The sequence below is a fragment of the Pinus tabuliformis genome, chromosome 2_2 (genome assembly GCF_031772625.1).
Source record: "Pinus tabuliformis cultivar Carrire ecotype Pingquan chromosome 2_2, CPIR1, whole genome shotgun sequence".
NCBI classification, from domain to species: Eukaryota; Viridiplantae; Streptophyta; class Pinopsida; order Pinales; family Pinaceae; genus Pinus; species Pinus tabuliformis.
Window position 1 is genome coordinate 697,754,605 of NC_142300.1, and position 12,594 is coordinate 697,767,198.

The window sequence follows — 12,594 nt, forward strand, 5'->3', positions numbered from 1 at the left end:
TTCATGACCAAGACCTGTCGAAGTTCTTATGGGGAGAAGCTACCAACATCGTTGTGTATGTTCAAAATAGATGCCCGCATCTAGGACCCCAAGTAGGTGGCAATCCTAATAGAGCGGTGATCACAAGTTCCTTGTGTGGAACAATTTCATCAATGGCCAAAAGATCATCTCTGATTCTTGCTATTTTCACAAAGAAGGAGGCCACTATGTCTTCTTTAGTCATCTTTGTGGTCCTTAGTTCATTCTTCAAGCTTGCTACTTGACCAATGTTCTTAATAGGGAATAACTTTGACAAGGCCTCATAGATTTCTTGAGCATGGTTAATGTTGGTTATGAATGGGACAAGGTTGGGAGAGTCTTGGCCACTAATTCTAATTCTATGAACTTCACTTTATCAGCATCATTGGAGTCTTTTGTAGGCTTCTTTACTTTTCCTTTGACCAAGTCTAGTACCTTGTTCTATCCAAGAATGAGTTCAATCCTCTTCTTCCAAGACCTGTAGTTTGAGGCTCCTTCAAGTTTGTTCTCTCCTTTGATTGTGTTAGGCATTGTCCTTGAAGATAGTAGACTTCTTCCCTTGAATAATCCTTTTGAATGATTCCTTGATCAAGTACTTGAGACTGCCTTTTTCTTCTTTCTTCACCAAAGCACTGATATCATGTTAGAAAACCAAAAAGGCAAAAATATTTCTTATATTTGATAATTACTTGTGATGTTCTTGGTTTCTTATTGTTGATTTGGGGTAGCATCAGATGTGCTCTAGCCACGAAATTTGGTGGAGAGGTTGGAGTGCATGAGATCTCCAATACCCAGAAAGGATTTGGGCAGAGTCTAAACAGATCAGGAGATATTAAAATAATTAATATTTTTAATGGAGTCCCTATGTCTACACTTAGGGAAAATAAAATATTAATGTGTATTAATATGAATTTGTGTTAGAGTGGTCCAAAAGACATGGATCAAGCCAGATCTAATCTTAGTCGTTGATTAGGGACTTAATATCGATCGTTGAGATGTCAACAGGAAAAGTATAAGAGGAGGCTTGAGGGTCACTTGGAGAATACACCAGAGTGATCAGTCATTCTATTCTCTAGAGCGGGGTTCGCTAAGAGAGATAGAATTAGTGATTGGGAGAGCAGCTGAGGGGCATTGAGTACAGAGAAACAGAAAAGGCAGAGATTGTGCTGGAAAAGCAGTGCAATAGCCACATAGAGTGACGCAGAGCCAGCAAGGGCTCACGCAGGGCCACGTAGAGGCAGGCAAGTGCTGCGCAGAGCACCAGAGAGGACAACGTGTCTGACGCAAAGGCCCAGAAAGCTAACGCAGGGCCTCCTGGGGCTGGCGCAGGCCAAGAAAGGTTGATGCAAGGGCCAGCGTGAGACAGAGAGGGGCTGACACAGTCCAGATTGGGCAAACGTTGGGGTTGCAGAGCAGTTTTGTGCTGAGGAGCTGCCGAAAGAATTTTCCGGGGTTTCAGCCAAGAGATTTCTCTCAAACTGTGAGGTATAGCTGCTAAGGAAATTCTCTGTTGGGTAGGCCAGTTTCGACACCCAGATTGTACTCTGATATTGCTTAATAAGAAAACCCTCAGATAGCTGCACCGGTTTTCCCGCATTGGGTCTTTCTAGGGACACTGGTCCAAAAATAATGGTGTCATGTGGTGTGTTTGTTCTTGTTTCTTTTAGTTGCTAATCTGTAATATGTTGAGCATGCACTGGTGTTTATTTTTAGTATTTATTTTGTAAATAACTTGTTAAACAAAAAGAACAAGTAGGTAGGAATAAATCAGAAAAGGTGTATGAAGGGTTTCTAAACTAAGTAAACTTAGAAACTTCAACATGGTATCAGAGTGTGATTGCAGATCACAAGAGGACTAAGAGACATCACTTGAGCGGAGCAATAGCATCAGAAAACAGTTGTCCCAAGGTGACAAGTTGTTTCTAGCAGCGTAGAAGCCAAGAAGTGTGACGCAAAGCCAACCAGAGCCACGTAGAAGAAGTCGGGAGCTGCGCAGAGCCTCAAAGAGGCCGGCATTGCTGACGCAGACCCATCTGCGGTGACGCAGAGCCAGCTTGAGGCAAAGATGGGCTGATGTAGTTCACAGAGAGGTAGTTGCTCGAGTCTAGAAGGCTGCAGAAATATTGCAGAGTGGAGTTGGTGAGGTACTGTAGTCAGAACCGTACTTGACAGAGCAGGGCCAGAGGAGTTGTTACCGAGGATTTCTAGCCGAGGAACCTGGAAGTAAAGACTCAGAGGAGTCGAACAGAGAACTTCCAGGAAGGAAGTAGAGGAGCGTCATGGCACTACACGGGGTAAGAGACCAGGATAGACTGGACGGAGCATCGAACTTCGCAGTCTAGAAGGCCAAAATCTTATCAGTGCTTGATAGGAATCGCGTCAAGAACTTCACCTTGAAGGTTATAGCTATCCCAGTCAACCCCAATGATAACGACAACTACGAAGAGGCCATGGCGAGGGCCAAGCGCACTATCCTTGACGGGGTCAAGGATCATGTGGTACCACATATAGCCGAGAAGGAAACGGCAGTTGAGATGTGGGAGGCTCTCAAGAACCTGTACCAGCATACTTCTGTGCAGAGAAGAATGCTGCTCGAGAACCAAATGAGGTCGTATCAAATGAAGAAGGGTCAATCGATTGACACCTTCCTCGGAGCACTGAATGAGATCCGAAACCAGTTCACTGCTATAGGAGCGACACCAGATCAGGAACTTATGGTGAGGGCAGCCCTGAATGCTGTCTCAGAAGATTGGGAAGTGTTTGTCCAGAGTTTCCTGCGCAGAGGGACTCTCCCACCTTGGGACGAGATGTGGGCAGCTCTTCGCTGGGAAGAGATCAGACGACAGTCGAAGACAGGTAGCAGCAACAAAGGTATCAAGGTCAAGCAAAAGGAGGATATGGCCCTAGCATCTGAGGGAAAGCAGGAGAAGCAAAAGAAGAAAGATCTCTCCAAGATCAAGTGCTTCCACTATGGGGAGATGGGTCATTATGCGACCCAATGCCCAAGGAAGAAGAGTAAGGGAGAGACTTCCATGACTAAGGCAACGCCAGCACGGGCAGAGAAGGAAGTTTTGACAGATGATGACAGTGCCATGAGTGCACACGCACCACTTGAGCAAAAGTGGGGAGACATCGAGTTGCAGTCAGATGGACTACAGGCAATGAGGGACAGGATCCTTGAGGTACCCAGCCTCTTGGATTAGACCTTGCTACGGGAGCCCCGACGAGAAGTAGCAGGACTGGCTGAGTGGGTAGAGACGGATGTGGATGAAGCGGCAGAGACAGCTATAGTGCAGGAGTCTCGAGACAGCGGAGAGCTAGCAGGTTGCAGCAGTGCGAGAGGCACAGGAGTGTTGCACCAGTGCAAGAAGGCACAAAGAGGTGTGCAACGGTGCGAGATGCAGGGAGTTGTTGCAGCAGCGCAGAGGTCAGAGAGGGAGCGCTTGTCAGCGGCAGAGGGAGCTTCAACATCAGTGGGTGTTTCTAGCCCAATAGGGAGCTCAGTTGGGAGATCAGTTACTTACTTCTCAGTAACTGAGTTGCAGTGCATCAGTGGACAGCACGATGCAGCATGATGAGAGGAGGTGCAGTGCGGATGCAGCGCTGGGAGAAAGGACCAGCAGCAACACGGATGCAGAGCGAGCTATCGTACAAATGCAGCAGTGGCAGTGGCAAAACCATGGGCAGCAGTACAAGAGGCAACAGTGCAGAGGATGGTGGGCAAGAAGGCCTAGCATCAGCACAGGTACCGATGTCGAATGATCAGAGTAATACCCAGTGAGGGGTATTGCTAGAGCACAGTCCTCGCTAAGAGGGAGTGTTGATTTGGGGTAGCATCAGATGTGCTCTAGCCACAAAATTTGGTGGAGAGGTTGGGGCACATGAGATCTCCAATACCTAGAAAGGGTTTGGGCAGATTCTAAACAAATCAGGAGATATTAAAATAATTATTATTTTTAATGGAGTCCCTAAGTCTAAACTTAGGGAAAATAAAATATTAATGTGTACTAATACGAATCCATGTTAGAGTGGTCCAAAAGACATGGATCAAGCTATATCTAATCGTAGCCGTTGATTAGGGACTTAATCTCGACCGTTGAGATGTCAACAGGAAACATATAAGAGGAGGCTTGAGGGTCACTTGGAGAGTACACCAAAGTGATCAGTCATTCTATTCTCTATAGCGGGGTTTGCTAAGAGAGATAGAATCAGTGATCGAGAGAGCAACTGAGGGGCATTGAGTACAGAGAAACAGAGAAGGCAGAGATTGTGCCGGGAGAGCAGTGCAACAGGCAAGAAGACTGACACAGAGCCAACAAGGGCTCACGCAGGGCCACGTAGAGGCAGCCAAGTGCTGCGCAGAGCACCAGAGAGGCCAGTGTGTCTGACGCAGAGGCCCAGAAAGCTGACGCAGGGCCTCCTGGGGCTGAAGGAGGCTAAGAAAGGCTAACGCAGGGGCCAGTGTGAGACAGAGAGGGTCTGACACAATCCAGATTGGGCAGACATTGGGGTTGCAGAGCAGTTTTGTGCTGAGGAGCTGCAAGAAGGATTTTCCGAGGTTTCAGCCAAGAGATTTCTCTCAAACTGTGAGGTATAGCTGCTAAGGAAATTCTCTATTGTGTAGGCCAGTTACGGCACCCGGATTGTAGTTTGATATTGCTTAATAAGAAAACCATCAGATAGCTGCACCGACTTTCCCGCATTGGGTTTTTCCGGGGACATTAGTCCAAAAATAATGGTGTCATGTGGTGCGTTTGTTCTTGTTTCTTTTAGTTGTTGATTTGTAATATGTTGAGCATGCACTGGTGCTTATTTTCAGTATTTACTTTGTAAATAATTTGTTAAAGAAAAATAACAAGTAGGTCGGAATAAATCAGAAAAGGTGTATGAAGGGTTTCTAAACTAAGTAAAGGGTTTATAAACTAAGTAAACTTAGAAACTTCAACACTTATTAGATTTCCTTTATATCTTCTTTCCTTTTAGTTCGTCAAGCAATTACCAAAGCAATAGCACATAAATCAATGGACACCCGACATAGGCACACAAACAGGGCAAAACCCCTCTCTAGGGGAAAACCCAGTTAGTAATTCTTCCTTCAATAGTTTCCTGAGATAAACCAAGACTCTATACTTTGACACAAACTTTCCTTCACACCAAATCAGCCTTTCTCTTCCTTTGCAGATGATCCTATTTGACCTGGCAGCAGTAGTAGCACTTTCTTGGACCCAATAACTTCGACTTTGCTTGGGAGACTTTGATCTTGGCTGAAAGACTTCGATCTTGACTTAGGAACTTCGATCTTGGCCCAATACAACATCTTGAGGCAGCGTCACCCAACAACAACAACCTCAACCTATAATTGTTCTAGCGACAACAACATGCAACAATTTACAGCGACGACAACAAGAGAACTTTGATCTTCCAATCTAGGGCATGAGAGAGAGAGATGCACCAAAATTTTGATTTTCCTTTCTTCCTTCACCTTGATCAAACTCACACTTCTTTAGCCCTCTTCCTTCACTTCAAACTTTTCCCAGCTTCCAGAGAGATCGAACTTGCTTGAGATCATCTCCTCCAAATGAATTCGAACTGCTTCTTTTATAGCCTTTGGGTGAGGTCGAATAGCCCTCCTTGAGGCCGACTTGGTGTGGAGGCAACATATTTCATTTTTGACTCAATACTAAACCTTTTTACATGATTCAAAAGCCCAAGAAGGGTCTCTTTAAAAGTACAATGACTCTATTAACTTAGAATAAATCCTAGAAGTCCTCAATGGGGACTTTGACCTAAAACATGATGACCCAAGCATGAAACCCATGCTTTAATAAGTCATAATAATAATAATAATAATTATTTTCTTTATTCTTTTGACAAGTAGATTATATGATGACTCAAATACATTAATGAAGACCAACAATTGGCTCATTCATTCAACCCTAAAAATGGAGAACCTAGTGATCAAGCTTAACAATTTCGTCTAAAAAGCTTCCTTACATATGGAACCCTACTAGATGGCCCTAGGCTCATATTGAAAAGGGCGGGGGTGGAAGATAATAATAATGAGATTGTTGAGTGTAAGTTTAATATTGTAAAGGGATCACATGCTTATCATTCTCAATATTTCTCCAATGGGTTATGACGACAGAATGATCCAAGGGTGGCCCAACTACATCATCCTGATCATCATGGAAAGAGAAAGGCATGGTATCATCATCATACTTTGGGAAGAACCACAATTTCCTTTCTTCAAGTATAGAGATTAATTATTCATTCAAACTACGCGGTGAGCTTCATTACATGCCTCCTCATGATCATCATCATCAATGGTACACTGAGGGGTATGCTCGTCAAACATGAAAAAAAAACCTTACCATTGATATCATGGGGTTGAGGGTCCTTATCAATCCATGCTATATGAAGGCCATCCGTTGATTGCCCAAGATGGTCTCCAAACTCTTCTTCAACAGTTGAGGTGGCCTAGACATCACTTTGAAACGTAAAGAAGAGGTCCTTCCACTCATCAAGGTAAAACTCAGGATTTGGTGCATGTGGAGATGCCTCATGTTGACTAACCTAGTCATCAACTTTTGGTGTTCTTATAGAATACTCTTCTTTTTATGACTATAACCAATTCGCCAACTAGCAACCCAAAACTCTTCCATAGATTCCTCATTTGATTGATCAGCTAAGGGACAATTACCTTCTTCACCTGTGATTTCGTTTGGGTCATCCCAACCCTCCTTTGGCACATCGAGCTCTAGGACTTCTTTAGGGTTGGGGTAACATTGTCAATGGCCCTATTGTGAGCTACAATGTATTTCTTGTACAGTATCACATAAGATGTTGACTACACAATGCTTGTAAATGAGGTCTACAAGAAGGGTGTTTGTAGGATTCTTTTCATATTCGTGTCGCATCTCATAGAGCTCCTTTCCATGCTTGCTACATAAATTCAACATAAATTTTTTATCGATGCATCTTTCAACTACTGGGCTGCAAAGCTCCCAATATTTATTCACTTTTTCTTCAAGTATTTGGAGAGTTTTGGGATTTAAAACTTAAACTAGATCTTGGTTATTACAAGGCAAATTAGGGATCATCTCTTCCACGCAAGCATCCCCCTAGGCATCCTTCATATGATCCGTTTTTTTTAAATTTGCATAACCAAATGCAGAGTCGCCAGGGTGAATTTCAAGTGCCTTAAAGAATGTTTGCTTCACCCTACAAGCATTAAACCTTGAATCTCAATCAAGAACAAGGGCTTCACTCTTCCAATGGACTTGCCAAATAACCATCTATATTGTTGTTACGGAAGAAAGTAAATATTTCATAAAGGTGGACTCGCGTCTTCCTGGCAACTGTGCCAAAAATGTTATAAAAAAATCTAGCATCCCTTGAAGAGGGAAAATCTACAAGACAAAAGCTAGAGAAAGTGCTAACAATTGGGTAAAGGCCCAATGTCACCTCAGCCAAAACCCCCTGCTCTTTACATACTTACACTGATGGAAAGGGACCAGGTTGGAAAGATATCACTTAGAATGGATATGCTAGGTACAAGGCACAATGTGATCAAGCTAGAGCTCATTCAAAAGAGAGGCTCAATAATGGTACAAGGCTTCCAAGAAGCAAATCACTCTCCAAGAAAAGCCCTAGAAAAGAAGGCTCAAGACCTAGGGTTTTGAGGTTTTTCGATCGTGATAGGTATTCACAAGGTCAAGGCCCAAGAGAAAGGGTTTCTTACAATGATATTGAACTAATCCAAGGCTCATGAAACCCTCCAGAAAGTCAAGTTTAGGGAGAAGAAACTAGGGTTTCCTTCTTGGAGCAACACCTATGGAAAGAGATTTTAAAAATGAAATTTGAGTGCATGCCCACCAACTTGATAAATTACATAGCCTAGACCTACCTTTTGATGTTTAGGTTCTCAAACCACCAAAAAGCCTCCTCCTTAAAATTTGGCTCCAAGCCCTAGCTTTTATTTCTAGCCTTAAATGGACTGAATTTGAGAGGAGAAGCTTATGGAGAAAGTTTAAGTTTGATTACAAAGACTTGGACTACTGCCTTGTCCTTTATAATATTCCAGTTGGGAAAACTGCCAGTTTATCTCAAAATTTCTGGGTTTTGATTTGAGTTATTTCAGTAACAAATTCCTTCAACATATGGTCTACACCTCCTGTAGGTGCTCTATGTGATTTTTGTTTTATGAATAGTGCATTCAACATTACATGCACCAACCAGAATCCAAGAAATAACATATATACATTCACTATATGCACTCAGAAATTCGTAACATCACTTATATATGATAAGGCAGCCCATAGAATAATTTCTCATTAAAATCATAATATACAGTAAGGGACTAAGAGATATGGAACCTGATTTTTTATGACAGCATTTAGATAAGATACATACAGCAGTTATAGTTCAGCCTGAAATGATAGTCTCATACTTGGGTTGACAAATACGCTGCCAGGAGATAACATGCAGGCCCAACTCTTTATATCAGCTCCCCAATCACTCAGAAAACTTCCCAGCTATCACTGGTTCGAATCTCTTGCCCAGAAATCGGTTTAAACTCAGGAAGAATGCCTCAGGTCCAGTCAGTGAAGAGGAGTCACTTTTTCAAGTATGCCGTTGCCATTCTTCTTCTAAATAGCACCCAACAGTGAGAGATAAGTGTCCACAGCTTCTCCAACACAGATACATAGCCACCCCAGCAAAGAAATGACCTCCAGCAAGAACAAAATCCACGTCCAGCCAAATAAAATGAGTGCAGACTTCTCTGGTTAAGGACTCAACCTCTATTCAGCTTCCTCCTTCAATCTCCAGAATGTATTATCTCACAGAACCCGCCTAGGGTATGAAAATGGTATTTCGTCCCTTTTTCCAGTAGAGAGAAACCATTTATTAGAAGCCTAGAATTAGCATTTCTACCTCGAGGGATTTGAACCTCTAACTCACTGGTTCGGGTCTTTCTCTTTAAACAAATGTTGGCCAGATTCAAACTTGGTAACTTGGCTCTCCATAACTTCTCCTTCAACCTATAAGATGAAATGGAAATACCCAATAAGCTAATAAAATCAACCGATAATACCTGGGTACCTCAGTATTTCTTGTAAATCTTGTTCTCCATTGAAGCTCGGAGGTGAAATCTGGGTGACTTCACTCTCAAAATCCAAACTGTGTCTAGTTATAACACTGAAGTCTCCCTATGTTTCTGCTTCAAACTCTCTCCAAGAGCTCTTTCTCTGAAAACTCAAATGCATGAATGAATAATGAGAGACCCCCTCAATTCCCTTTTTTATAACTCACTTGCCTTTTCCCTCCAATTTCATATTTAGAAGCACTTTTTCTTTCTTTATTTAATAAAGTGACTTTTATAAACTAATTAAAGTCACTTTTAATGTCAGAAAATGCTTAATTTGCCTTTGTGGTCACACTGGCCACCCAAAGCCTCTTTTTATCATGCTTCCCTGTAGCTTATTTTGCCCCCATTCCAACGAGCTATTACACTAAGGTGTTTCTCCAAGTAATCAGCCCAAAACAACACCTTAAACGTAATTAATTAAAATATGTCTGTTAATAACATCGTTTTACGGAAATCATCAGAATGCAACGGAACCAAGAACAAACCATGTGGAATTGATCGCGATAATGAAATAAGGTAAGCGATCCCAGCTGAACCCATAATACTCCTCTAAAACCCTTCGGGCCCACCAATGAAGTAATCCCGCTCCTATGACCAGGTTGACACAAGCTCTAGAAAACTTGGTAATCCAAAATTTGGGTACATTACAGTCTCCCCTCCCCAAAATTGCTTGTCCTCAAGCAATGTCATCGCATGTTGCTTCCCCACAATCTGATCGAAAATAATACCACGATCCCAAACCATCCTGATCATCATGAACCATTCCTCGCCCCACGCACTCCCCAACAAGGCATAGATACCAGACGCCCTCTGCACACTGCCAATAAGTAGAGCATCTTGAAAATGAAAAATCTTGGCCATCTCCTCAAGAAGTTGCTCTATCGGAAAACCAACCTCATGCACCTCAAGGGTGAACTCCTAGAAGTACAATCCAACTCCTGCTGAAAAGCGTCCTTGCCCACATAAACCAAACACTGTCACCTCTAATGCAATAGCGAATCACTGAGAAGTGAAACGCCCTCCTCCAAACTAAAATCCAATGGAAGATCTGAGTGGTCCTCCCCTGTAAAGACCAACTCACCCATAATGGTAGTTGAGTTGTCATGCCCTATAATGTCAAGGTCACATGCTAACTTCAAGAAGAAATTACCGTGATGTCGCTGTGCCACTCTGGTCATAATTGACTATTGCGGTGAGGTACTACTAACTGCTAGAGCCCATCCATGCCTCATCTCTGATCCTTGTACGCAACCAATAAACGAACGTCATGTATCATGAGTCAATGTGGAGCATTCTAAGTTATCCCATCTCTTGATGACAAACCCAAATACTACCTAGAGCCTACAAGCCCTCCCGTAAAAGAGGTCTACCATCCATTGTGCTCCATCCTCATACAAAGCCTCGAAATGTCCTACTAAAGGTGGGTCATGCAGCTCCCTCATGATGATCTCCCCAAGTGCGTGCTCAGGGGCAGAACATATGGTGCCTCTACAATAGGTCATGTCGTTCCTAATCTTGTATTTGCCAACTCATATGTTGAACATACGCCTCAACTGGAAAGTCACTCTCCTATCCACGATGCACGATGTCTCACCCAACTGTCTCAAGTGACCCCCATGTGTCTTGCTATATGTGTTGAGAGCATCAACGAACGACAATAAAAGCCTCTGCAACAATATGTAGGGTTGCAAAGTGATAGAAGCATGGGTTAATCCCAAGGGCGTGATCAAGAACCCATATGGATCCGCAAGGGTAGTCCTGCGAGTATCCTGCCCTTCGACTCTCTGTTCAGGTGATGTTCCAATCGAAGATCAATCTTTGAGGAATGCAATGCTACCTGATGCTCATCCATCCTCTCATTGAACCTAGATAAGCTAGGCCCACTAGTATACCTGATGTCCCAATCAGTCTCACCAGAAGCAATGCTCCAAGATCTTGTTGTGCAGCACCATACACCACTGCATAAAACCATGCATCCTCGTACTCCTCTACATGCCTCTACACACCATGGCATATCCCTGTACCACATTAGGTATCACCGCCTACAACAGACATACCCCATATTGTCTCGTATCCCACATGCACAATGTATCTGCCACATTTCTATTGGGCCCACTATGATGTGAGTCATATCTCCTTCTCCGTCCTGGTAGACCTAAGTGGCATGAATCCTCACATGCTAATGGGGATGTCACTGCTATGCTGATCCTTGGTGGCTCTTTTGCCCAATACATCAGTGGAAGGACATCATCCCCATATATTGCTCTATCGTGTGCCATACAAATGTCATCCCATCTAAATTTTTCCTATCAGGGCATGCGGGGGAACGTCCCTCCCCCTCAAACTACTCCTGAAGTGCGATTTGCTCGAGAGCAGCTCAGGAGTGACCTCGAGAGCGCGCTCCCTAAAAAAATTTATGCTCCCTGGTTTTTAAGGAGAGAACGAGGGAGCATTCAGGAGCATTCGCTCCCTGACCACTCTCAGAGCGATCTTTTTAAGGCAGGAGCGATCGGGGAGCAAATACTCCCGACCACTCCTGCCTTAAAAAAAATCGCTCTCGTGGCCGAAAAAGGCGCGCAACAAACAAGCAAGGAAGGGGAAGGAAAAAATGAGATAAAATACCCTCATCCCCTCCCATTATTCACCATTTTCACAATGAGAGAGCAAGAAAGGCCTTTTGGAATTGGAGCTTGAGGAGCTTGCAAGGGAGATTGGAGCTTGGGAGTGAAGGCCAAAGAGGTAGGATCCAGACTCTAATCTAGCATTTGTGTTTTTTATATGTTCATTGCTAAATGAAAAAGTTCTCTTCTCACTTTCCCATTCCCATTCCTCCATTTTATTGCAGGCAAGAAACTATAACTCCACCAAAGAACATCATGGCCATATGGATTGGCATTCTCTTGATGTTGGTTCCTTTTTTTGTTATTATGGTGTTCGAGAGTAGAAGGAGGGTTGATCATGATGAAGAGGGTGAGGACTTGGGTTTTGGTGGATTTGAAAACCTGGAGAGGAGGAGGAGTACCTTGGGGAGGAGGAAGAGGAGAGTGGACTTGATGAAGGCACAAAGACGAAAGCAGACCAAACTGTTATTTTTTGGTAGCATCGGAAGTGCTCTAGCCTTGAAAATTGGTGGAGAAGCTAAGGCACATGAGTTCTAACAAGCCAAGAAACCGTTTGGTGAAATTCCACCCAGATTGTATTTTATTAAAATAATTAATATTCTTAATGGAGTTCCTAAGTCTAAACTTAGGGAAATTAAAATATTAATGGCTATTAATCAAAATATGGGTGAAAATGATCTAGAAGGCGGATCCAGTCATGTTTTAATCTTAGCCGTTGATTAGAGACTTAATCTCAGTCGTTGAAGACTCGACAGGAAAAGCATAAAATGAAGGCTTGGGGTTCATTTGGAAACACACACGGATAGA

At 43.2% G+C, this 12,594-nt stretch overlaps 1 pseudogene across 1 annotated transcript in view; it reads right to left on the minus strand.

Annotated features, from left to right (window-relative positions):
- The window catches only part of LOC149194588 (putative WRKY transcription factor 34), a 57,331-nt pseudogene extending 47,304 nt beyond the window's left edge, over positions 1-10,027 (minus strand). Inside the window, exon 1 of the transcript XR_016255095.1 lies at positions 9,787-10,027. The product of XR_016255095.1 is annotated as a putative WRKY transcription factor 34 (transcript). The remainder of the gene's footprint in view (positions 1-9,786) is intronic.
- Between the last annotated feature and the right edge of the window lie 2,567 nt (positions 10,028-12,594).